Genomic DNA, 27,917 nt, shown 5'->3' with positions numbered 1-27,917 from the left:
ACAGGAATAATTAAAAAACAACTTGCCTATTAATTTTCCGTTTTTTGGCTAAATGGCTTTCTCGAAATAGTTTTCTGATATAACTTGCGTATTAACCGAAATGGCGAACTTCTAAATACGTATGTTTCTATTACGTATATTAGAGAGTTCGCTCCCTAGCCAATACCTCGCTCTTTACGCTAAAGTTGGAATTTTGTTCGAATCACAAACCCCTGAATCACAAAGGGTGGTTAATTAGAATAGATAGCTTTTTTTGAAAGTACTAAAAACATTTCGTTAAATGAGCAAGTTATTGACTTGGGGGTGAACCTTCTCATATACGTAATAATTTCTGTTCGTTTTAAGTTTTAATGTTGCTCCTTATTTTCAGTTGAAAAAAACTTGTCTTATTATTTATTTTCTGATCGTTTTTAAATAATACTTGGAAATCTGGCGCCCCTTTCATGGAAATGCTCCTTCCCCCAAGGTAAGATCCTCCATGGAAAGATCCTCCCCGTAACCCCTACTCCGACCCCGACCTCCCACTAGATAAAAATTCCTCCTGAAAACACCTGTATACTTTCCAATAACCAATACTATATGTAAACAATGGGCAAAGTTTGTAACTTGCAGGCCCTTCCCCCGGGAACTGTGGGGGATTAAGTCATCCTCAAAGACATATTAATTAGATTTTTGACTATGCTGAACAAAATGGCTATCTAAAAATTTTGATTGGGTGACTTCGGGAAAAAAATGAGCTTGGCAGTAGAGTAGGAACTACCATTTCTATGGCCCCTCCGTACCAAACAGGTTTTTCTGGTAGTCCTATTCTACAGGTCATTACACCTTTCAAAGAGACGGGTTTTCTATTGTGACATCGATTTTTTGGAGGTCAAACTCATGGATAGATGTTTATTTTATTTTATTTTTTTTAAACTGGTATTTTTTCAATGAAGTCCATAGCACTTTGCAGAAACCCGTGAATGTAGGACTGAAAGTCCAATTACTAATCAAGTTAGTGTGACCGCCATTTTTGATCTGGTTAAGTGGGTATAATCTGGTTTGGTTTGTTATTGCGAGAGGATTACTCAATTTACATCTTAGTGTTAACTGGGCAATGACTAAAGGAACATTTGAAGGTGGAGAAAAAAAGGGGTAATTAGCGATTGGATAATTTTAACAAGAAATGACCGAAAAGTGTTTTGGAGGAGATGGAATGAATGTGTATTGTATAATACACAAGTGATGATTTGCACAGTGTTGTGAATTTTAAATAGTTTAGAAATAAAAAAAATTAACAAGAAATGGCTGAAAAGTGTTTTGAGGGAGTTGAGTTGCACGAGGGTTGACTGGCACGAGGGTTCAGTTACATACGGATTCAGTTACACGGGGATTAGTTAAATGGGATCGAGTAGCACGGAGGTTCAGTTGTACGGGGTTTCGGTTATACAGGGGTTCAGTTACATGGGGTCGGTGGTCGTTATAATACACAAGTTCCATTTGAACAGTGTTGTGAGGTACCCTACCACACCCCCAAAGGGCTCCGATCCCCCCATCCCAACCCATGTATTAGCGAAGTTACTCTGTGGTCGTTATAATACACAAGTTCCATTTGAACAGTGTTCTGAGGTCCCTTACCACAACCCCAAAGGGCTCCGATCCCCCCCCCCCAACCCCCAGGGAGACCCCCCGTCCACAAAGGTTATCTGGGCTCCCAAAGGGCCCTCGGTGCTCCCAAGGCGCGGAGCCTCCATTATGATACTTTTTAAGGCTTTATTATATATTTTCAGAAACTCTAGTTTTTTTCAAGAAGATTATGGAAAATACAATTCTCTGGTTCAAATGTGAAACTTAAGTTCATTTTTGGATTTGAAGGTGGAGAAAAAAAAGGGGTAATTAGCGATTGGATAATTTTAACAAGAAATGACCGAAAAGTGTTTTGGAGGAGATGAAATGAATGTGTATTGTATAATACACAAGTGATGATTTGCACAGTGTTGTCAATTTTAAATAGTTTAGAAATAAAAAAAATTAACAAGAAATGGCTGAAAAGTGTTTTGAGGGAGTTGAGTTGCACGAGGGTTGACTTGCACGAGGGTTCAGTTACATACGGATTCAATTACATGGGGATTAGTTAAATGGGGTCGAGTAGCCCGGAGGTTCAGTTGTACGGGGTTTCGGTTATACAGGGGTTCAGTTACATGGGCTCGGTGGTCGTTATAATACACAAGTTTCATTTGAACAGTGTTGTGAGGTCCCCTACCACACCCCCAAAGGGCTCCGATCCCCCCATCCCAACCCCTGGCTTAGCGAAGTTACACAGTGGTCGTTTTAATAAACAATTTCCATTTGAACAGTGTTGTGGGGTCCATTACCACAACCCCAAAGGGCTCCGATCCCCCCACCCCAAACCCCAGGGCAACCCCCCGTCCGCAAAGGTTATCTGGGCTTCCCAAGGGCACCCCGCGCTCCCAAGGCTCAGAGCCTCCCTTATAAAACTTTTTAATGCTTTATTATATATTTTAAGAAACTCTAGTTTTTTGCAAGAAGATTATGGAAAATACAATTCTCTGGTTCAAATGTGAAACTTAAGTTCATTTTTGGATCGAAAAAATAAACTATTTCTGTAAAATCTGAGCTAATAAGGGTTTTTGACTGTAAACTCTAGTTTGTTGAAAGAAAATTAAATGAACCCTACAGTAGGATGTCCGCTACTATCCTAAGCTTCAGCGCACATAACCTCTTCTAAATTAACCTTAAAAAATAAAACTATCTTTTTTTTATCATAAATTGTTTAGCCTGTAGACCCATTCCCGAAAGTTTCATTTTCCTAACCTAACCCCTTTCCCAGATAGCCAAAAGTATCTAAATTACTTTAAAAAATGAAACTGTCTTTTTTTTTTTCCTGAACTGTTTAGCCTGTAAACTCGTTCCTGAAAGTTTTATTTTCCTAGCCTAACCCCTTTCCAAGATAGCCAATAATATCTCAAGTAGAATTGGTAATGTTCTATCAGCTGTAAGCCACGTAAGATAGATGATAAAAGAAACTAGTCAAACAGTTCCTCTCAACGGAGAAATGGATTGCAAACAGTGGTTTCTAATTAACCGAGTCAGACTCAAAACGAGCAGAAATTAACATAAGTTGGGTGCGAAACCCCTACGCCTTCCCAAGACCAGAACAAAATTTGCACTTTACTGAAAAATATAACTGAATGTGCATTGTCAGTTTATTCCTAAGCTAACCCCTTTCCAAGATGGTCAAAAGTAGCTAAATTATAATTGGTAATGTTCTATCAGCTGTAAGCTAAAAAAAAAAACAAAAAAAAAACAATGGAATTATTTAATGATATTAAGTTTTTGTGATTTTAAAAGTTCTGCTTTTGTTTCAGCCAATCATGTATCCCCCCCCCCCAAAAAAAAAAAAAAAAAAATTCAGACAATCAAGTTCATACTAACCAGAATTTTTTTAAACTGAAGTGGAAAATTTGATATTATTTTGGGAAAATAGAATTGATCAATAACTTATTTCATTTTCATTGAGAAAATTTAGAATGGAAGTTGAACTTTTTAGTCTTCGCGATTTTTTGTATTAACCAGGAGTTTTGTAAACGCTTAATACCCACAAGCATATGCGGGTTAAATTTCATCTTAAAGTGCCAATGTATCTGATAGAATAATTTAAATCTTATGATCAATTTCATAAAACCTATAATTTTCACCTTTTTCTTCATTAAGTATCAATTACTTCAAAAAATTAATTCCACATTTTTGCAGATAGGAGCTTGAAACTTCCGAAGTAGGGATATTGTTTTTTAGAGTTTGGATTACTATTGAGTCGTGTCACTCAATGTCACCTATGAAAAGATACTTTTAAAAGAAACACTTCGAATTGAAAAAAAAAGAAACCATAAGCAAATAATCTTAACAAAGTTTAATCTCTACCAAAAAAAACTTAAAAAGTAAACAAAGTCAACCCATTTCTCACTGGCAAATTCCTACAATATTTTTGGGTATAAGAAAAATATAATTTCCCATTCATGTTAAACTTTGATTGAACAAATATTAGACAAATCTACTTCACTTATACAAGTAGAAATATCTGGCAAGATTTCTGTTTCAAGAGGTTTATCCGATATTGGAATGCGGCTTTTAGAATGTGCCATTGAAGATGTATCGCTTGTGGAACTTATTTTTAGCCTCAGCTTCTTTACAGGGCTTCTGTCTTCTTCATTACCACCTGTCTTTCCTTTTTCAACCGACCACTTCGTTTCCGTAGCCTCAGAGTTTCTAAGTTTTCTTTTCAGCTTTTGCTGGGTTTTCCGGGTTTTCTTTTCTACTTTTCTATAAGTGCTTCATCTTTCACATCAGGTGGAATTTCCGAAACTCTTCCAGATGTTGACATGAACTTGTTGTTTTTGTTTTTAATTTGTGTGTGAATGACGTTTGTCTTACCTTTAATGTATGTCTGACAAGTTTGTTTCTTTTTCAGGCTAGAAAACTTGGGGGAATGTGTATCACTTGCATTACTTAAAGAACCATATTCTACTCTTTGCTTTTCCGTCTTTGGTTCGCTTATTTCACACTTGGAATGAAAGTCCAATTCGTCATAACGAGGATGTAAAGATCCCGATGCCAGCAGAGCACAGGACTTTAACTCACTTTCTGTTAGTTTGTTTATCACTACTGTAGAGGACTTCAATTGTCTCCGAATTCCAGGTATTTCAGCGAGGCTAATGAAACATCTTTCTGTCATTTTTTATTTCCTGAAATGGAAATTAAATTTAAGTTAATAAAGATTGTTAACTTTAAGAGCAGCAGTTTATATCCTTACTGACTTCCCTTCATGATAGATAAAAGTATGGAGCGACTAGTTTTTTTTGGAGTTGAGTTGCACGAGGGTTGACTTGCACGAGGGTTCAGTTACATGCGGATTCAGTTACACGGGGATTAGTTAAATGGCATTATTATATCTTTTCAGAACAAATTATTATTTTAGGGAATTATTTCGGTGAAACAGTTAGATATATTTTAAAAGAGGATTTTAGAAGAGGATTTGAGGGTGAAACTCTGTGATCGTTATAATACACAAGTTCCATTTGAACAGCGTTGTGAGGTCCCTTACCACAACCCCAAAGGGTTCCGTTCCCTCCACCCCAACCCCGAAGGAAGCCCCCGGTCCTCAAAGGTTCTCTGGGCTCCCAAAGGGTCCCCCGGCGCCCCAAAGACTCCTGAGCCTCCATTATAATACTTTTTAAGGCTTTATTATATCATTTCTATTCTTTTGATAACTTGATAGGTGATTTGAATAAAAGTAATTCAAATATTTTGTCTATGAAATAGAAGCTTACTCATTTTGCTAAAAGATATTCCATTTTGCACAACTCTGATCTGATTGAATTGTCACCGACAATGAGATTTAATCACTGCTAAGCCTATTGTTACTGTGAGAGAGTTGCCTGATTTACAGCTTAGTGTTAACTGACAAGAATTTGGTAACAAAAAATGTGCAGTATCTATAAAAATGACTGAATTACAAAATCAAAATTAAATTGCATTTACTACTTTTCATTTAAACTAATGCAGCTTCAATAAAAAATTTGAAATGATTTCGTTTAAACTATTGCAGTTTCTATAAAAATGACTGAACTACAAAATCAAAATTAAATTGCATTTACTACTTTTCGTTTAAACTAATGCAGTTTCTATAAAAAATTTGAAATTATCTCGTTTAAACTATTGAAGTTTCTATAAAGTTAAGTTAAAAAACTGCTCACCAAGTTTAGCGAAATAAAAGCGTCTATTTGCAGTATTCCCCATTCATCTTCCAAATTGTAAGAAGAAACTGAATGTATATCATCCCATTTTGAAGATATTTCATACTATACCTATAAGTCTCGCTCTTCTTATCAGATTCAAACGCTTAATATCTCAAGAATATGCGAGTCAAATTTCACCTTAAAGCCCCAACGTATCTGATGAAGTAATTTAAGTCTTAGGATCAATTTCATAGGAACACTCGAATTAAAAATAGGACGTTAGCTCAATAAGTTTTATCAAATAGTTCATAGTGTTAAATTGTAATGAAGGAGCGAGTTAGCTCAATTGTAACCAAAACTCAAAAATGGAATTTTGATAACAATTGACAGGAATTGGGTTTTTATGCAGATTGCAATTATACAAATTTCATTACGTTTAATATCTAGCCACCAAATGCTCCAAGCCTCAGAAGAAAAGGGATTTTGAAAACAGGGAGCCTGATTTTCGAAAAAGGGAGAAACACCCCCCAAAAAGTCAATAAATCTGAATGTAAATCAGACCTTCAGATTCAGCGGTGTTGTTCCTTACGCGATAGACTTTCACCTTAAAGCCCCAACGTATCTGATGAAGTAATTTAAGTCTTAGGATCAATTGCATAGGAACACTCGAATTAAAAATAGGACGTTAGCTCAATAAGTTTTATCAAATAGTTCATAGTGTTAAATTGTAATGAAGGAGCGACTTAGCTCAATTGTAACCAAAACTCAAAAATGGAATTTTGATGACAATTAACAAGAATTGGTTTTTATGCAGATTGCAAATATATAAATTTCATTACGTTTAATATCTAGCCACCAAATGCTCCAAGCCTCAGAAGAAAAAGGGATTTTGAAAACAGGGAGCCTGATTTTCGAAAAAGGGAGAAACACCCCCAAAAAGTCAATAAATCTGAATGTAAATCAGACCTTCAGATTCAGCGATGTTGTTCCTTACGCGATAGACTTATTAGAGTGACAAAAAACTTTTTTTTCCACAACCCACAAGAGGACATTTTTCAACTAAAAGTAAAGAGCTACTAGACTAAATCAAACATGAGGTGAAATAATAACGAATAATTGTTCAAACTTAAATTTTCTGTAAAGCTATGTCTAGCGATAAACTTATTAGAGTGACAAAAACTTTTTTCTTGGGTTGAGTGTGTGTAAAACCTATAATTTTCACCTTTTTCTTCATTAAGTATCAATTACTTCAAGAAATTAATTCCACATTTTTGCAGATAGGAGCTTGAAACTTCCGAAGTAGGGATATTGGTTTTTAGAGTATCGGTTACTATTGAGTCGTGTCGCCCCTTACTTACAGTTCGTTAGCACAAACACAAAAATGTTATCACTCTTAACATTTAAATATTGGCAAATCCAAAACACTAGTGCAGTGATTTTGCAAGTGCGTTTAGGTGTTAAATTCCAATTAATAGGCACGTAACGTCAATAAAACCTCTAGTAATCAAAATGTTAATGTCATTTGAATTATTAAAGGTGTAAAATCAGAACTGTGCAACGCGTGGTGGAAATGTGCCAAATGTGGTTGGAACTGTACAGATCGCGTGGTGCAGCCTATGTACGCGCGCATACAGTTGAATAAAATATGCAAAGTCGACATAACTTTATTTCATTTTTTAAGGTTAATTTAGACGAGGTTACATGGCGGGCCATGTAACCTCGTCTAAATTAACCTTAAAAAATGAAATAAAGTTATGTCGACTTTGCATATTTTATTCAACTGTATGCGCGCGTACATAGGCTGCACCACGCGATCTGTACAGTTCCAACCACATTTGGCACATTTCAACCACTCGTTGCACAGTTGTGATTTTACACCTTTAATAATTCAAATGACATTAATATTTTGATTACTAGAGGTTTTATTGACGTTACGTGCCCATTAATTTGAATTTAACACCTAAACGCACTTGCAAAAATCACTGCACTGGTGTTTTGGATTTGCCAAGATTTAAATTTTAAGAGTGATAACATTTTTGTGTTTGTGCTAAAGAACTGTAAGTAAGGGGCGACACGACTCAATAGTAACCGATACTCTAAAAACCAATATCCCTACTTCGGAAGTTTCAAGCTCCTATCTGCAAAAATGTGGAATTAATTTCTTGAAGTAATTGATACTTAATGAAGAAAAAGGTGAAAATTATAGGTTTTACACACACTCAACCCAAGAAAAAAGTTTTTGTCACTCTAATAAGTTTATCGCTAGACATAGCTTTACAGAAAATTTAAGTTTGAACAATTATTCGTTATTATTTCCCCTCATGTTTGATTTAGTCTAGTAGCTCTTTACTTGTAGTTGAAAAATGTCCTCTTGTGGGTTGTGGAAAAAAAAGAAGCTTTTTGTCACTCTAATAAGTCTATCGCGTAAGGAACCAAACCGCCGAATCTGAAGGTCTGATTTACATTAAGATTTATTGACTTTTTGGGGGGTGTTTTCCCCTTTTTCGAAAATCAGGCTCCCTGTTTTCAAAATCCCTTTTTCTTCTGAGGCTTGGAGCATTTGGTGGCTAGATATTAAACGTAATGAAATTTATATAATTACAATCTGTATAAAAACCCAATACTTGTCAATTGTTATCAAAATTCCATTTTTGAGTTTTGGTTACAATTGAGCTAAGTCGCTCCTTCATTACAATTTAACACTATGAACTATTTGATAAAACTTATTGAGCTAACGTCCTATTTTTAATTCGAGTGTTCCTATGCAATTGATCCTAAGACTTAAATTACTTCATCAGATACGTTGGGGCTTTAAGGTGAAAGTCTATCGCGTAAGGAACAACACCGCTGAATCTGAAGGTCTGATTTACATTCAGATTTATTGACTTTTTGGGGGGTGTTTCTCCCTTTTTTCGAAAATCAGGCTCCCTGTGTTCAAAATCCCTTTTTCTTCTGAGGCTTGGAGCATTTGGTGGTTAGATATTAAACGTAATGAAATTTATATAATTGCAATCTGCATAAAAACCCAATTCTTGTTAATTGTTATCAAAATTCCATTTTTGAGTTTTGGTTACAATTGAGCTAAGTCGCTCCTTCATTACAATTTAACACTATGAACTATTTGATAAAACTTATTGGGCTAACGTCCTATTTTTAATTCGAGTGTTCCTATGAAATTGATCCTGAGACTTAAATTACTTCATCAGATACGTTGGGGCTTTAAGGTGAAATTTGACTCGCATATTCTTGAGATATTAAGCGTTTGAATCTGATAAGAAGAGCGAGACTTATAGGTATAGTATGAAATACCTTCAAAATGGGATGATATACATTCAGTTCCTTCTTACAATTTGGAAGATGAATGGGGAATACTGCAAATAGACGCTTTTATTTCGCTAAACTTGGTGAGCAGTTTTTTAACTTAACTTTATAGAAACTTCAATAGTTTAAACGAGATAATTTCAAATTTTTTATAGAAACTGCATTAGTTTAAACGAAAAGTAGTAAATGCAATTTAATTTTGATTTTGTAGTTCAGTAATTTTTATAGAAACTGCAATAGTTTAAACGAAATAATTTCAAATTTTTTATTGAAGCTGCATTAGTTTAAATGAAAAGTAGTAAATGCAATTTAATTTTGATTTTGTAATTCAGTAATTTTTATAGAAACTGTACATTTTTTGTTACCAAATTCTTGTCAGTTAACACTAAGCTGTAAATCGGGTAACTCTCTCACTGTAACAATAGGCTTAGCAGTGATTAAATCTCATTGTCGGTGACAATTCAATCAGATCAGAGTTGTGCAAAATGGAATATCTTTTAGCAAATTGAGTAAGTTTCTATTTCATAGACAAAATATTTGAATTCCTTTTATTCAAATCACCTATCAAGTTATCAAAAAAATAGAAATGATATAATAAAGCCTTAAAAAGTATTATAATGGAGACTCAGGAGTCTTTGGGGCGCCGGGGGACCCTTTGGGAGCCCAGAGAACCTTTGAGGACCGGGGGCTTCCTTCGGGGTTGGGGTGGAGGGATCGGAACCCTTTGGGGTTGTGGTAAGGGACCTCACAACGCTGTTCAAATGGAACTTGTGTATTATAACGATCACAGAGTTTCACCCTCAAATCCTCTTCTAAAATCCTTTTTTAAAATATATCTAACTGTTTCACCGAAATAATTCCCTAAAATAATAATTTGTTCTGAAAAGATATAATAAAGCCATTTAAATAATCCCCGTGTAACTGAATCCGCATGTAACTGAACCCTCGTGCAAGTCAACCCTCGTGCAACTCAACTCCAAAAAAACTAGTCGCTCCTTACTTTTATCTATCATGAAGGGAAGTCAGTAGGGATATAAACTGCTGCTCTTAAAGTTAACAATCTTTATTAACTTAAATTTAATTTCCATTTCAGGAAATACAAAATTACAGAAAGATGTTTCATTAGCCTCGCTGAAATACCTGGACTTCGAAGACAATTGAAGTCCTCTACAGTAGTGATAAGGACACTAACAGAAAGTGAGTTAAAGTCCCGTGATCTGCTGGCATCAGGATCTTTAAATCCTCATTATGTCAAATTGGAATTTCATTCCAAGTTTGAAATAAGCGAACCAAAGAAGGAAAAGCAAAGAGTAGAATATGGTTCTTTAAGCAATGCAAGTGATACACATTCCCCCAAGTTTTCTAGCCTGAAAAAGAAACAAACTTGTCAGACATACATTAAAGATAAGACAAAAGTCATTCGTACACAAATTAAAAACAAAAACAACAAGTTCATTTCAACATCTGGAAGAGTTTCGGAAATTCCACTTGATGTGAAAGATGAAGCACTTATAGGAAAAGTAGAAAAGAAAACCCGGAAAACCCAGCAAAAGCTGAAAAGAAAACTTAGAAACTCTGAGGCTATGGAAACGAAGTGGTCGGTTGAAAAAGGAAAGACAGGTGGTAATGAAGAAGACAGAAGCGCAGTAAAGAAGCTGAGGCTAAAAATAAGTTCCACAAGCGATACATCTTCAATGGCACATTCTAAAAACCGCATTCCAATATCGGATAAACCTCTTGAAACAGAAATCTTGCCAGATATTTCTACTTGTATAAGTGAAGTAGATTTGTCTAATATTTGTTCAATCAAAGTTTAACATGAATGGGAAATTATATTTTTTATATACCCAAAAATATCGTAGGAATTTGCCAGTGAGAAATGGGTTGAATTTGTTTACTTTTTAAGTTTTTTTTGGAAGAGATTAAACTTTGTTAAGATTATTTGCTTATGGTTTCTTTTTTCAATTTGAAGTGTTTCTTTTAAAAGAATCTTTTCATAGGTGACGTTGAGCGACACGACTCAATAGTAACCGAAACTCTAAAAACCAATATCCCTACTTCAGAAGTTTCAAGCTCCTATCTTCAAAAATGTGAAATTAATTCCTTGAAGTAATTGATACTTAATGAATAAAAATGTGAAAATTATAGGTTTTATGAAATTGATCATATGACTTAAATTATTCTATAAGATACATTGGCACTTTAAGATGAAATTTGACCCGCATATGCTTGTGGGTATTAAGCGTTTACAAAACTCCTGGTTAATACAAAAAATCGCGAAGACTAAAAAGTTCAACTTCCATTCTAAATTTTTCTCAATGAAAATGAAATAAGTTATTGATCAATTCTATTTTCCCAAAATAATATCAAATTTTCCACTTCAGTTTAAAAAAATTCTGGTTAGTCTGAACTTGATTGTCTGAAAAGTTTATTTTTTTCGGGGGGGGGGGGGGATATACACGATTGGCTGAAACAAAAGCAGAACTTTTAAAATCACAACAACTGAAGATCAGTAAATAATTCCATTGTTTTTTTTTTTTTTTTTTTTTTATCTTAAAGCTGATAGAAAATTACCAATTATAATTTAGCTAATTTTTTCCATCTTGGAAAGGGGTTAGCTTAGGAATAAACTGACAATGCACATTCACTTATATTTTTCAGTAAAGTGCAAATTTTGTTCTGGTCTTGGGAAGGCATAGAGGTTTCGCGCCCAACTTATGTTAATTTCTGCTCGTTTTGAGTCTGACTCGGTTAATTAGAAACCACTGTTTGCAATCCATTTCTTCGTTGAGAGGAACTGTTTGACTAGTTTCTTTTATCATCTATCTTACGTGGCTTACAGCTGATAGAACATTACCAATTCTACTTTAGATATTTTTGGCTATCTTGGAAAGGGGTTAGGCTAGGAAAATGAAACTTTCAGGAATGAGTCTACAGGCTAAACAGTTCATGATAAAAAAAAAAGATAGTTTCATTTTTTAAGGTTAATTTAGCTACTTTTGGCTATCTTGTAAAGGGGTTAGGTTAGGAAAATGAAACTTTCAGGAATGGGTCTACAGGCTAAACAATTCATGAAAAAAAAAAGATAGTTTCATTTTTTAAGGTTAATTTAGAAGAGGTTATGTGCGCTGAGGCTTAGGATAGTAGCGGACATCCTACTCTAGGGTTCATTTAATTTTCTTTCAACAAACTAGAGTTTACAGTCAAAAACCCTTATTAGCTCAGATTTTACGGAAATAGTTTATTTTTTTGATCCAAAAATGAACTTAAGTTTCACATTTGAACCAGAGAATTGTATTTTCCATAATCTTCTTGCAAAAAACTAGAGTTTCTGAAAAGATATAATAAAGCCTTAAAAAGTATTATAATGGAGGCTCAGAGCCGTTGGAGTGCCCGGTGCCCTTTGGGAGCCCATAGAAACTTTGAGGACCCGAGGTTTCCCTCGGGGTTGGGGTGGGGGGATCGGAGCCCTTTGGGGTTGTGGTAATGGACCTCACAACACTGTTCAAATGGAACTTGTGTATTATAACGACCACAGAGTAACTTCGCTAATACATGGGTTGGGATGGGGGGATCGGAGCCCTGTGGGGGTGTGGTAGGGGACCTCACAAAACTGTTCAAATGAAACTTGTGTATTATAACGACCACCGAGCCCATGTAACTGAACCCCTGTATAACCGAAACCCCGTACAACTGAACCTCCGTGCTACTCGATCCCATTTAACTAATCCCCATGTAACTCAATCCGTATGTAACTGAACCCTCGTGCAAGTCAACCCTCGTGCAACTCAACTCCTACAAAACACTTTTCAGCCATTTCTTGTTAATTTTTTTTATTTCTAAACTATTTAAAATTGACAAAACTGTGCAAATCATCACTTGTGTATTATACAATACACATTCATTCCATCTCCTCCAAACCACTTTCGGTCATTTCTTGTTAAAATTATCCAATCGCTAATTACCCTTTTTTTTCTCCACCTTCAAATCCAAAAATGAACTTAAGTTTCACATTTGAACCAGAGAATTGTATTTTCCATAATCTTCTTGCAAAAAACTAGAGTTTCTGAAAAGATATAATAAAGCCTTAAAAAGTATTATAATGGAGGCTCAGAGCCATTGGAGCGCTGGGTGCCCTTTGGGAGCCCAGAGAACCTTTGAGGACCGGGGGTCTCCCGCGGGGTTGGGGTGGGGGGATCGGAGCCCTTTGGGGTTGTGGTACTGGACCTCACAACACTGTTCAACTGGAACTTGTGTATTATAACGACCACAGAGTAACTTCGCTAATACATGGGTTGGGGTGGGGGGATCGGAGCCCTTTGGGGGTGTGGTAGGGGACCTCACAACACTTCAAATGGAACTTGTGTATTATAACGACCACCGACCCCATGTAACTGAACCCCTGTATAACCGAAACCCCGTACAACTGAACCTCCGGGCTACTCGACCCCATTTAACTAATCCCCATGTAACTGAATCCGTATGTAACTGAACCCTCGTGCAAGTCAACCCTCGTGCAACTCAACTCCCTCAAAACACTTTTCAGACATTTCTTGTTAATTTTTTTTATTTCTAAACTATTTAAAATTGACAAAACTGTTCAAATCATCACTTGTGTCTTATACAATACACATTCATTCCATCTCCTCCAAAACTATTTTCTGTCTTTTCTTGTTACTATTAGCCATTCGCTAAATAACCCTTTTTTTTCTCCACTTTCAAATGTTCCTTGAGTCATTGATCAGCTAAAATTAAGATGTAAATTGAGTAATCCTCTCGCAATAACAAACCAAACCAGATTATACCCACTTAACCAGATAAAAAATGGCGGTCACACTAACTTGTTTTTTAATTGGACTTTCATTCATAACTTCAGGGGTTTATGCAAATTGCTATGGAATTAATTTAAAAAATACCAGTTAAAAAAAAAAAAAAAAAATAAACATTTAACCATGAGTTTTACTTCCAAAAATTGATGTCACAATATAAAACCCGTCTCTTTTAAAGTTGTAATGCCCTGTAGAATAGGACTACTAGAAAAACCTGTTTGGTACGGAGGGGCCATAGAAATGGTAGTTCCTACTCTACTCGTGGCAGGGGTCCAAGTTGCCCTCCAATTTTTTCGGTCACTTAAAAAGGGCACTAGAACTTTTAATTTCCGTTCGAATGAGGCCTCTCACGATATTCTAGGACTACTGGATCGATACGATCACCCCTGGGAAAATAAAAAAAAAACAATCAAACAAAAAAATAAATAAATAAACACGTATTCGTGATCTTTCTTCTGGCAAAAAATACAAAATGCCACATTTTTGCAGATAGGAGCTTGAAACTTCTATAGTAGGGTTCTCTGATACGCTGAATCTGATGGTGTGATTTTTATTAGAGTTCTTTGACTTTTAGGAGTTGCTTCCCCCTTTTTCGAAAATAAGGCAAATTTTCACAGGCCTGTAACTTTTGATCGGTAAAACTAAACTTGATGAAACTTATATATTTGAAATCAACTTAAAAATTTGATTCTTATGATGTATCTATTGGTATCAAAATTCCGTTTTGGAGTTTCGGTTACTATTGGGCCGGGTCGCTCCTTGCTTACAGTTCGTTACCACGAACTATTTGATTCCGTACATTGCCATTCTGTAGCACAAGAATTTAAAATGATCTATGATTTGTGAGTGTAAATCCGCCAATCATGAACAAGTTTATATTCTTATGGAGTTTGTACATCAGTGCCATAGGCCCACTTATGAAGAGTGAAATCATTGCAACATCATTTTCTTTGTTTATCCGCGCTCTCCAGTTAAAAGAACAGATACACTTTTGGTAGAATTCGCGACACCTTTTATTTTTTTGTGTTTTGATTAAGGATATATAAGGTATTTTCTTGTGGTCTTAACTGATATTGATCAATGGCTTTCTCCTGTCAAAAAATTCTGAAAAATGAGGTTTTACGTTTTGGAAGAAAGTCAAATTCGGAAACCAATCTTAAGATTGCGTAGCAATCGTAAAAATGTTTGCGCGTGTAAGTGGCAAATGTTTGAGTCACACCGAAGAAAATGTGCAAATACTTTTACAGTCCTAAGTCTGAAAAAATATAGTGAAGGGAAAGAGACCCATATCTGCAAAAAACTTTAAATAACGTATTCTACCAGCTACTGGCACCTCAACTGACTTAAATTAAAAGCAGGGTTGCCACCCTGACCTGGAAGAATTTACTAAATCGGAGAGTAAAAATTTACTAGATCGCATCTGTTTTTACTAAATGCTCAAAAAAAATTTTGCGCTTCCAGCTACGCCGCACGTGCACCATCAAGCATCGATTTTTACTATAGGAGGATAATCAATATGATTTTCACAATCGTTTTTCCTTTTTTCTTCTTTTTTTCTCTTTTTCTCTTTTCTTTCGTTTTCATAGTATGATTGAAAATTCCAGAAACCTACAAGTTCAAAAAACCTTTTTTGGGATATATATATATATATATATATATATATATATATATATATATATATATATATATATATATATATATATATATATATATATATATATATATATATATATATATATATATATATATATATATATATATATATATATATATATATATATATATATATTTAATTTTCTCAGCAGGAGAAATTTTCCTCAATTAAATATAAAAAACAGGTTTTTTTTAACTGAAAGTAGGAACGACGTTAAAACTTAAAACGAACAGAAATTATTCCGTATATGAAAGGGGCTGTCCCCTCCTCAAGGCCTTGCTCTTTACGCTAAAGTTTTTATTGTTAAAAAAAAAAAAGATTTGTGAGAAAGTCAAACTTTAGCTTAAAGAGCGAGGCGTTGAGGAGGGAACAGCCCCTTTCATATACGGAATAATTTCTGTTCGTTTTAAGTTTTAACGTCGTTCATTACTTTCAGTTAAAAAAACTTGTTTTTTTTTATATTTAATTTTTGAACGTTTTCGAATTAATGCAGGCTTTGATTTTTGCTCACCGTACATGAATGATTAAAACAAAGTTTGCATATTAATTTTAATTTTATTTGGTTAAATGGCTTTCTCGAGACTGGTTTAATTTTATTTACGAACGTTTTTATTAGTAATAAATATACGTAACTTACGAATTAACTTACGTAACGAACTTCTATAAGCATATATTTTTAATACGTATATTAGGGGGCTCGCATACTAGTCAATACCTCGCTCTTTAAGCTAAAGTTCGAATTTTATTCCAATTCTTTAAAAATGACCCCTTAATCACAAAGGCCGTTATTTAGAATAGATAGCTCTTATGAAAGTACTAAAAAATATTTGGCTCAAAGAGCGAGGTACTGACTAGGGGGTGAACCCAATCATACACGTAATATTTTCTGTTCGTTTTAAGTTTTGATGTTACTCCTTATTTTCAGTTGGAAAACTTGTTTTTTTTATATTTAATTTCTGATCTTTTTTTTAAATAATGCTGGGAAATCCGGTGCCCCCTTCATTGCAATGTCCCTTCCCTTATGAAAACTTCCTTAATGGAAAGATATTCCCACATAACCCCAACCCACCCAACCCACCCACCCCACTAATACCAGAAAAAATCCCCCTGAAAACGTCTGTATACTTCCTAATAACCAATACTATTTGTTAACATTGGGCAAAATTCATAACTTTCAGCCCTCCCCCCGGGGACTTCGGGGGATTAAGTCATCCTAAAGGACATATTTATCATATTTTCAACCATGCTGAACAAAATGGCTATCTCAAAATTTTGATCAGGTGACTTTGGGAAAAAAATGAGCGTGGGAGGGGACCTAGTTGCCCTCCATTTTGGTTAATTAAAAAGGGCACTAGAAATTTTAATTTCCGATCCAATGAGTCCTCCCATGATATTCTAGGACAACTGGGTCGATACGATCACCCCTGGAAAAAAAAAAAAACGCATCCGTGATCTTTCTTCTGGCAAAAAATGCAAAATTCCACATTTTTGTAGATAGGAGCTTGAAACCTCTACAGTAGGGTTCTCTGATACGCTGCATAGGATGGTGTGATTTTCATCAGGGTTCTATAACTTTTAGAGGGTCTTTGCCCCTTTTTTCGAAAATAAGCCAAATTTTCTCAGGCGCGTAACTTTTGATGGGTATGACTAAACTTGATGAAAGTTATATTTGAAATCGGCATTGAAATCTGATTCTTTTGATGTATCTATTGGTATCAAAAACCCGTTTTCTAGAGTTTCGGTTATCATTGAGCCGGGTCACTCCTTACTTACAGTTCGTTATCACGAACTGTTAGATAAAAATTTTCAAACTGAGGAGATTCACCTAATCACCTTGGGTGGTTGACTTTTGTTTTGATTCCAATAGATTCCCAATCATCACAAATCCAAGTGTCATTATAGCTTCATTTTTAGTTGGTAAGATTTGATACACAGAAAGCTGATTTTGTCGACCTTTAGACACCGGAAGTGAAGTGTCTGTTTATGAAAATAGGTGACTGCTTGTCTGTCTCTGAGACAGACAAGCAAAATCGTAAATTGTAAAACAGACAAGCAAAAATTGTAAGTTGTCATATGTTTACAATAATTTTTTTCCCTGAATTCATGGAAAATAAAAAAAATTTTTGTTTACTATAAATCATGACTTTTTACTAGATTTCGGGAAATTGACTAGATCCTCTAAATTTACTAGATTTTTTTTATTACTCTGGTAAAATCCTACTGACGGTGGCAACCCTGACATAACCTTAGACCAGGGTTGCAACCCTGACTTGGAAGAATTTATTAAATCAAAGAGGAAAAATTTAATAGATCGCATCTGTTTTTACTCAATAATAAAAAAAAAAAATTTGCGCGTGCGGCTACGCCGCATGCGCACCATCAAGCATCCATTTTTACTATAGGAGGATTATCAGTACGATTTTCACAATCTTTTTTCCTTTTTTCTTCTTTTTTTTTTCTCTTTTCCTCTTTTCTTTCGTTTTCATAGTATGATTGAAAATTCCGGAAACCTACAAGTTCAAAAATCCTTTTTTGGATTATTTGGATGTACTACTGGATAGGCTTTATATTCCAGATGTGGTGTATGCAAGACGTCAAACACTAGTCTGGAATCTTGGGTTCTGGAAATTCTGCTGGTGAAGCCCGGCTTTAAATTTATCAATGTCCTTCAGGTCATAAAATTCAGATATATTGAAAAAGTAAAAAACAATCAACGAAGAAAAACAGCTACAACTCATCACGAAGCAATTCAGGCGATGAAGTGCCCAGAATCTGAGGTGTCTTTGAAAGTGACAACATTTGAAATTTGTACAACACTTTTTATTTTTAGGTTTGAAATCTAAACTATTAGATTTTGAACTTTTAGGAGGATATTTGCCGGTTTTTAAACACTAATTGAGCTGGTCCCTAAGTTTAGGATTAGCTGCTTACAAAGATGTCTGGCAGGTTTTAAAGCCATTAATTTATATTTTTTTTAATTGATTTTTTTCTGGATTCTTTCTCGTTCGTATTCTAGAGAATCAAAAGCCAATTTAAATTATGTCACTTCAAAACGGAAACGACATAATTTGGCTACCGGTTTAGTTGTAAAATTATGTAAGTTAAAAAGTACACCTCAAATTGGACTAGGGCTGCCAAGACAAAGAAAACTTATATAACATACAATAATTAGTTTAAAAAATATCATTTTGTCAATAGTCTTCAGATCAGGTAAATCATACAAATTTAATAGTAAAAAGAAAAACATTTAGTCATAATTAAAAAAGTCACACTTAAAATTATTTACTCGTCCTCGTCCTCATCCGAATTTAAAGCATCGTTTAATGTCGAATTTTGACTCAAGGGATCCACCTGTTTCCATTTCTTGGTAGCCCGAGTCAAATCGCTGGGGATCACCCTGTCATGGACTCCACTTGACGACCTGAGGACAAGTTGTTTTGCTTTCATTAAGACGGAAACAGTCGAGATCTTTAGCTTATTTCGGTTTTCTTTTTTTATGACGGACAAAATCGAGAACTGTCTCTCTGCTCCAGCGCTTGAATGAGGCAAGCTACAGAGAGTAAGAAAGTACTTTGGCAAGTATTGAAACAGTTCATTTCCTGCAGTGTCTTTAAAAAGGGACAAAGCTTTCCCAAATTTGCATGGATTTTCGAGGTCCGACTGTAAAACGTGATGGAGAATAGTTATCCTCCGTATAGTTAACGCAAACTCAAGTTTGCGTTAATTAAACTGGCTCATGAAGCAAGTTTATTGGATCAACTTATTTCCCCCCCCCCCCCCTAAAATATTTTTTGTCGGATCAACCTATTTTGCGCCCCCTCCCCCCTAAAAAAGTCATGGCTCCACCCCTGTGCAGACTGAAACCATATGTCATCTCATTCAGAAGAGAAGAAGCACTCAAGTTCACGGCATTCATCTAACACAGTGGTCAGCAGCCATTTTAGTTAAAAGACTCAAATATAAACAATGGGACGATTATTTAATATCTGACAACAATATATGTTTGTTAATGTATCAAACCTATATCATAGCTTTAGACCTTAACTCAATTACGAATGCCCCACCCGCAATCGCCCCTACCCACAAATATTTCTATTTACGTTAATTCTACCCTAGGATGATAAACTTTCTATCTACAAGTAAAATGAATCATTTTATGCAATTCTGAAAAAGAAATAACTTTCACTGCTTTCAAAGTTTGGTAACTACAATTTTTTGGCATATTATGGAGTGATAACTGTTTCTTAACACGTATATATGTATATATATATATATATATATATATATATATATATATATATATATATATATATATATATATATATATATATATATATATATATATATATATATATATATATATATATATATATATATATATATATATATATATATATATATATATATATATATATATATATATATATATATATAATGTTACTTTTCTACTTACTTTTAATTTCTGTCAGGAGGCTCCTTTTTCCTGAATAAAAATTTTCAGACTGAGGAGATTCACCTAATCACCTTGGGTGGTTTTTGTTTTGGGTGGCTTTTCTTTTGATTCCACTATATTCCCAATCATCACAAATCCAAGTGTCATTACAGCTTCATTTTTTGTTGGTAAGATTCGATACACAGAAAGATGATTTTGTCGACCTTTAGACGCCGGAAGTGAAGTGTCTGTTTATGAAAATAGGTGACTGCTTGTCTGTCTCTTAAGAGACAGACAAGCAAAAATTGTCATATATTTACGATAATTTTTTTCCCTGAATTCATTGAAAAAAAAAATATTGTTTACTATCAATCAAGACTTTTTACTAGTTTTTACTAGATTTTGGGAAATTTACCAGATCCTCTAAATTTACTAGATTTTTTTTTTACTAGATCTAGTAAAATCTTAATGACGGTGGCAACCCTGATTAAAAGTAGTCTGACATTTAGTCTATCAGAAATAGAAAAAAAGCACTACTGTTAGGTGCATATGCGCTAATTATAATATCAGTGTAAACCATCCAAAATAGATGTCATCAGTAAACTACCTACAGGCACCCCCGAAAAAGTAAGGGCCGGTCTTATACTCATCTTTGTGCTAAGATCTTACATCTTTTGACAAAGAACGCTTTAAAGTGCAATCTTAGCACTAAGATCTTTCATCTTATAGCGTTCTTTTGCAAACGTCGTTCATCATTCTGCTCTGATCAGTGGAATGATGAGTATATCATCAAAGTTCTCTCATCCTTGTTCTATATGGCAGAAATAAGGCGTCCTTTAAACTTTTTGCTAACATTAGTGAGCTGTAAGATCTTTGGACAAAAATGAGTTAAAAGAACCGAAATCTTTGTAGAAAGATCTGAGATCTTAGATGTAAGATCTTAGTGTAAAAGAACGGCCATTTAGTGTTTCACTAAGATAAACTTCATCATCTGGCTTTAGGTTGCACGCCAAGAGTAGAATGGCGATGAAAAGATAGCAAGCATGTAAGAGGTATATTATCCTGCTAAGCGTACTACCTCTGCAGAGGAGAGGGGCTTCCTAAATTCTTGTAATCTAAACATCTACAAGAATGTGTTGTTGGATGTCAACCAAACTAGGTGAAAAACAAGAGTTAACTGTCCTAGTATTATCTTTTTTAAGTCAATACCTAATTTATACTTTATTGAAGAGTGCATCAAGGGCGTATCCAAGATTCTTGTTCGGGGGGAGGGAGTATTTTTTTTTGGGGGGGGGGGGGGATGGTTTACAATTTTTTTTAATGCATCAAAATGTCTTTACATGCATTTTTGTTACGTTTTCACGAGTCGATAGAAAATTCCCGGGGAGGGAGGGGCTCAAACCCTGACCCCACATCTGGATATGACCTTCGAATACACCCATCTTTTTTTTGCTATCGTGACATCGCTAGAACGAGTTTCCATCTAAATATTTAAAACCAATGATGTATTCTTGTTTGTGAGTATGTGCGCTTTATTGTACATTAAAAAATAACCTAAACTAATCAGGATAGAAATCTTAAAACTTATGCACACCAATTTTGGAACCATGACACCTGACAAGGAATATAAAAACCTGAAAGATCATGGACTGGACAAAAAAGGAGTGAAAAATCGGAAGTGTGACATCGCAATAACAAGAGTACGAAGGCTGAAGACCCGAGCAAGGGGGGGGGGGACAAAAAACTGGTGAAGTCGGTTCTTGATTAATATTCAAATCAATCTTCATAGGAAGGAACCCTAATGTTCCACTTGCTTCTATTTCAAAGTTTTATCTATGAGAAATAAGGGAAAGCGGGAGAGTATACACTTTATAATTCGGATGACCATGGAATTGTTTGATCACAACAACACATGCCGGAAAGTCTGAGCCCATTTTAATAGCATCTTATTAGTTTATCTTTTTTGGGGTTCAAAATAATCCAGCCTCTTGGGGGGGGGGGGTCGAGGAGTTCCTAAATTGTGATCAGAAGGGTATCTACCAAAATGGATTATTGGATCATAACCAAACTTAGTCAGAGTTAACAATGTATGTCCTCTTTAAGTCCTTTCAGAATTGCCATCTCTCTGAGAGATGAGTAAGAAGAGGGTTTCTAGATCCCTGTCCCTAGATCCTAGATCCCTGTCAATGGTAAATAGATCGTAAGGGTGCTTAAGATCGGAACACAAATTAGTTTGACCTAACTACTCGTATATTGTTATCCTGCCTTGTTGTGCTCTGTGGAAGGAGGCAGGGGAACAAAAAGTCTTTTTATCAGCCGAATTAGTAAAAGTTATCAGCATAACCTGATTAACAGCATTAATAATGGTATTGATTGTCTGTGCTTGATCGTACCTCTGTGAGAGAAGTGCGAATTGTCATTCGCATCCATAAGATTGGCCTATATAGTTAGGTACATAAGCGTCAAGTTTGAGCATGTTATGGCAGAAGCATGAAATTTGGCTGACATGTGCAGAAAAATATGGAGAATCTGACTGGGGACAGAACCACATTTTCTGACGGGATTATCGCGCTGTTTTGCGTTTTCCCGCGCGGGAAAATATTGCTGACTTTCAGAGTCGGATATTTTTCCGATCAGAGGGTCGTTTCTGACTAATATGTTTCTCTTGATCCCAAAAATGTGCTTACTTTTTTCGTCCAACTCCTGATTACTGAGTTATCATCATTTTTATCACTACGCTCCATGCACTTCTTAGTAATTTCCGCTTTGTATTTTTCATCGTAATCGTATAGAAACTGGTGAACAGGTTACGGAAAATATGAAAAATCGACTAAGTCGCAAATTCAAATTTGTCTTCACTGTTCCGCACTACTTTGCATTTTTCCGCGCAAAAAAAACGTGAATTTTGAGAATGAGCGATGACCGAGTTTAAGATCTCTTTTCTGACTAATTCGAGTCTCTCGATTCCAAAAAATGTGGTTATTTTTGTAATCGGATTCTTGACTCAGAATTTTCCAGTTTCATAGCAACGGTTTCTCTGCCACACTCTAACTAGAACTCATACCCTCCTTATAACATTCCGAAGGAGATCATACATTTTGGACTGTAAGTAATTAATTACCATTTCAGATCTCCTCAATAAGCATTCATTAAAAAAAAAAAAATAAAATCATTTATTCAACTCAAAGAGCTTGACTTAAGGAACTTCGGATGTAAGAAGCATATTATTATGATGGTAAAATGTAGAATACTAAACTACTTCAGGTATTTCAAAATAGTTAAGCAATCACATGGATCATAGAAATTAAATAGCCGATTCGACTTGTTTGATCGTAAAGATTGCTAAAAAAAAGAAAAGGAAATGAGGCTTTCACGGACAGGATACAGGTCGAAATCAGCTTCTGACAATTAAACCTACAAAAAGTGCACTACAAAATATACTGATTATCACAACCTTTGCACGAACAGAGATCTGTGCATTTAAGGGAAGCTTTTGCACATTTGCACCTGCTTTTGCACTTTGTTTTACAGCCACATTTGAGCATGTCTTTGTAAATTGTCGCTGCCTCAGGAAGATTAGTCCAGAAAGGCTCCCAACTTCCGTCGTGCTTCACCCAGCTGTATAAACCTGTATCCAGTGGGGAAAGTTCCGGACAACATGATGATGGCCATATTTGGGCCTGCAAGTAAGCGCGTTTGGTATGCTGCTCAAGAGCAGTCGCCGTTGGAGGCAGTCTTTCCATTCAGGCTCTTTTTCGTGTGAAAGGCTCCTTCCACAGACTGTTCACTTCAGACAAGCCGCTTGATTTTTCGTAAAGAACAACGAGGAATCGCTGGATGTCTGTAAAGTGATTACCTAGGAGCGGGGCTCCTGATGTACTCAGAGTAACGAAAGTCGGAAGAATGGATTACACAGATTTCCAGGTCTTCCAAACACCATGCTTTCCATAAAAAGCAAAAGAAGAAGTTTTTTCGCATCCAGAGAAGGCATGCAAAAAGAGAAGGCTGCGAGGCCTGTCAGATCCTAGACGATAAATAATATAAAGAATGAGCTATTAGAATCCACAGTTCTGATGGCTGTGATGTTATAGTCACACTGGGCCTGATGGAAGGCATGGAGAGGCACACGAGTGTCACCTTCTTCGTGGTTGGTAAGTATGAGGCCTTCGCAAAAAGCGATATCGCGCGTTAACCTAACTGTGCCTCAAAGAGTGGCTACTACAAAGATATCCTGCAATTCCTGGACTACCATAGTCGACAAAAAATGGAAGAGTCGCCCCTGTTTCTCAGTTGATTTAAAAAAGTCACCCCTGTTCATCCGAGGAACAGGGGTTCGGGTTGTGATTTTCACGGCGTAAGACGAAGTTCCTCTGTGATCACGCGCTCCGTTTTTTAGGCTGCCGTGAGTGTAGATGTCAAAGACAAGATCAATCCTTTGAGCGTCGGTTTGGGACTGTTGCTTTCTAATGTAGGTTGCGAAGTTCGAGCAAGCGTATTCAGAGAAACTAATTCCAAGCCTAGGAACGATGAGGTGTACTAGAATAGACACTTCTAGTACAATTGAGTCGACGGTTGGGAGACTGCTGGGCAGTGGCTCTTCAATCTCCACCGTCAAACAGTCAACTATGTCAGACTTTTTTCCAAACTTTAGCTTGCCGTACTCGGACTGGGAAAGTTGAAAAGGCTGGTTCTCGTGCTTGACAAAGTCGGTCTTTACTCTTGCAGCCTATGTACAAACGACTGAAGAGGCTGCAGTTTGACTGCATGTACTTCACATGTATGTATGTCGTGATATAAAGACACTTATAAAAGAAAACAACACTTATTTTAGGTACATTATAGGTTGCTCGTTCTTTTCTCATATGGTTTCTCTTAAAAAAGTATGTGCCATGTGGATTTTCTTCTTTTCTTTTGGTTAAACCTGCAAGCGATATACAGTATTTCGAGTCGCGTTTTTAAACCCGCAAATGATCCATTCATTCACACCATAGTCATTACTTGCACATAGAGGTGAACCAGAGTTTGTAATGTAGAAGTATGAAAGACAGTCTACACCCGGTGATGATGAAAGTAATGATAACTCAGTAACGGATGGTTGGATATTAAAAGTGAGCACATTTTCAGACTCAGCATACTTGATTTAGCCATGAAAGATACCCTAAGCACATCTACTGCCTCAGTATACAGAAAAGAGTACGACCCACGATGAAGAAAATGACGATAACTCGGAAACTCTGATCTGATTTCAAAAGTGGGCATATGTTTAGAATCAGCAGATCCGAATCAACCAGAAACGACCCTTCAAGCGTACAAATCCTTCAATTTCAAAAATAGACGATTTTCCGCGTGGAAAAACGCAGAGAAACGCAAAAACACGCGCTCAGAAAATGTGGTTCTGTCCCCTGTCAGATTCTCAGTATTTTTCTACATATGTGTGCCAATTTTTGTACTTTTACCATAAAATGCACAAACTTTGTGGAATTGGCGCTCATGTACCTAACTAATATGACTTCAATCAAATTCCATCGCCATCGGCAGGCTGTAATTTTTTTGATTAAAAAAAAAAAAAAAACCCGAGAAAATGTTGTCAACGAAAATTAAAGAGCTGTAAATGAAAATATAGTTTTGGTTACCAAACGTTGACTAAAAATTGGCAATAGCCAATTAGCCAATAGGTATTCAGTATAATCCCTTGGAAAATATTATTTTCTGTAATAATAAAGGCACTTTAAAGGCCAATCAAGTGCTCACAAATATTTATTCTTACTCCGTCAATTTCCTTTAAAAAAGCAATGTTGATAATTTTCCCGATTATATGATTTCTTATTCTATACTTTCATCTACACTTGGGAGCTTTCTTGATTGTGTTTTGAATCACGGATCTGTAATGCATTACCGGTTTTTAATGTATTCCTAAATTTTTGAATTTTCACTTTCTATAGGATTAGCCTACTGGAGTGGGCATAATTGTATTAAGCTGTTGTGATGTAAGAGACCTCTTTGGTAAGCTAATTTGATGTGTAAACCAAAATAATGTCATTTGGGGAGACGGAGAATGTGCGTGTTTGTCTACAGGAGAAAAGATCTTTAGAATGAAAAACTGAATTTTTTGTCTTCTTTTAATTTTATTTTTTATTTTTTACTCGATTTTTATGGTTTTAATTTCAACAGTTTTCTCTTAAAGTGTGCATCGCTTTTATATTATCAGTTTTTTGTACCGTTTACGGTTTTTTGCGTCTACTGACGGAATTTTCGTGGTCCATTTGTTATTTTCTAATATTGGAAGGCATAAGTTTTTTACTCATTTTTGTTCTTATTTCTTTAATTTCTTCAATAGGATAATGTTGTCTTGTAATTACTGCTAAGTTTGAATAGATCCTCTTCTGCTGTACTCCAATCTCATTCGATCTCACCACTGTCCTATCCCTGTTTATATAACTTACTTTGATGGACTTTATCAAACAGTTCGTGGTAACGAACTTTAAGTAAGGAGCGACCCGGCTCAATAGTAATCAAAACTCTAAAAAACGTGATTTTAATACCATCAGGTATATCAAAAGAATCGGCTCTAAAATTTGTATGCCGAATTCAATTATATAAGTTTTATCAAGTTTAGTCTTACCCATCAAGTTATGACCCTGAGAAAATTTGCCTTATTTTCAAAATAAGGATCAACACCCCTTAAAAGTCATAGAATCTTAATAAAAATCACACCATCAGGTTCAGCGCATCAGAGAACCCTACTTTAGAAGTTTCAAGCTCCTGTCTGCAAAAATGTGGAATTTTGTATTTTTTGCCAGAAGAAATATCACGGATGCGTGTTTATTTGTTTTTATGTTTTTTTTCCCAGGGGTGATCGTATCGACCCAGGGGTCCTAGAATATCTCGGGAGAGCTCATTCGAATGGAAATTAAAAGTTCTAGTACAATTTTTAAGTAACCGAAAAAATGGAGGGCAACTAGGCCCCCTCACACGCTCATTTCCCCTCCCCCCTCCCCAAAGTCACCCGATCAATATTTTGAGATAGCCATGTTGTTCAGCATGGTCGAAAAATACAATAACTGTGTCTTTGAGGATGACTTAATCCCCCACAGTCCCCAAAGGAAGGTCTGCAATCTATGAACTTTGCACGATGCTTACATATAGTATATTGGTTATTGGGAAGTATACAGAAGTTTTCAGGCGTTTTTCTTTCTGGTAGTTGGGGTGGGGTCGGGGGGTCGGGGATTACGTGGAAGGATCTTTCCATGGAGGTAGTTTCACGGGGAAGGGATATTGCTATGAAGGGGGCGCCGGATTTCCCAGCATAATTTTAAAAATGATCAGAACTTGAATAAAAAGAACAACAATTTTTTCATCTGAAAGTAAGGAGCAACATCAAAACTAATAACGAACAGAGATTATCACATATATAATTGGGTTCGCCCCCTAGTCATTACATCGCTCTTTACGCTAAAGTTTTTTTTACTTTCATCAGAGCTATTTATTCTAATTTGAGGCCTTTGTGATTAAGGAGCCATTCTTAAAGAATTGGAACAAAATTTGAACTTAAGCGTAAAGAGTGAGGTATTGACTAGGGGGCAAACCCCCTATTATACGTAAAAAATATACGAATATAGAAGTTCGTTACGTAAGTTAATTCGTAAGTTACATCAGATTAAAATTTCGATAAGGCGATTTAGCCAAAAAAGAGTAAAATTAATATGCTAATTTGCTTTTATTCATGCACGGTGAGCCAAAATCAAAGCTTCATTAATTCAAAAACGTACAGAAATTAAATATAATTTTTTTTTAAACTGAAAGTAAGGAGCAATATTAAAACTTAAAACGAACAGAAATTATTCCGTATATGAAAGGGACTGTCCCCTCCTCAACGCCTCGCTCTTTACGCTAAAGCTAAGTTTTGATGTCGCTTTTTACTTTCAGGAGTGACATTAAAACATTAA

At 35.5% G+C, this 27,917-nt stretch overlaps 2 protein-coding genes across 3 annotated transcripts in view; one reads left to right on the top strand and one right to left on the bottom strand.

The window, feature by feature from the left end:
- Positions 1-27,917, top strand: part of LOC148941764 (nitrilase and fragile histidine triad fusion protein NitFhit-like) — a 210,019-nt gene that overhangs the window by 71,301 nt on the left and 110,801 nt on the right. The gene's annotated exons all lie outside the window — the stretch shown is intronic.
- The window catches only part of LOC148941765 (protein tyrosine phosphatase domain-containing protein 1-like), a 176,572-nt gene that overhangs the window by 126,779 nt on the left and 21,876 nt on the right, over positions 1-27,917 (bottom strand). The gene's annotated exons all lie outside the window — the stretch shown is intronic.

This window comes from Artemia sp. Qi Xiang Cuo, chromosome 17 (genome assembly GCF_049724085.1).
Source record: "Artemia sp. Qi Xiang Cuo chromosome 17, ASM4972408v1, whole genome shotgun sequence".
NCBI classification, from domain to species: domain Eukaryota; kingdom Metazoa; phylum Arthropoda; class Branchiopoda; order Anostraca; family Artemiidae; genus Artemia; species Artemia sp. Qi Xiang Cuo.
This window is presented reverse-complemented; position numbering and strand designations above follow the sequence as displayed.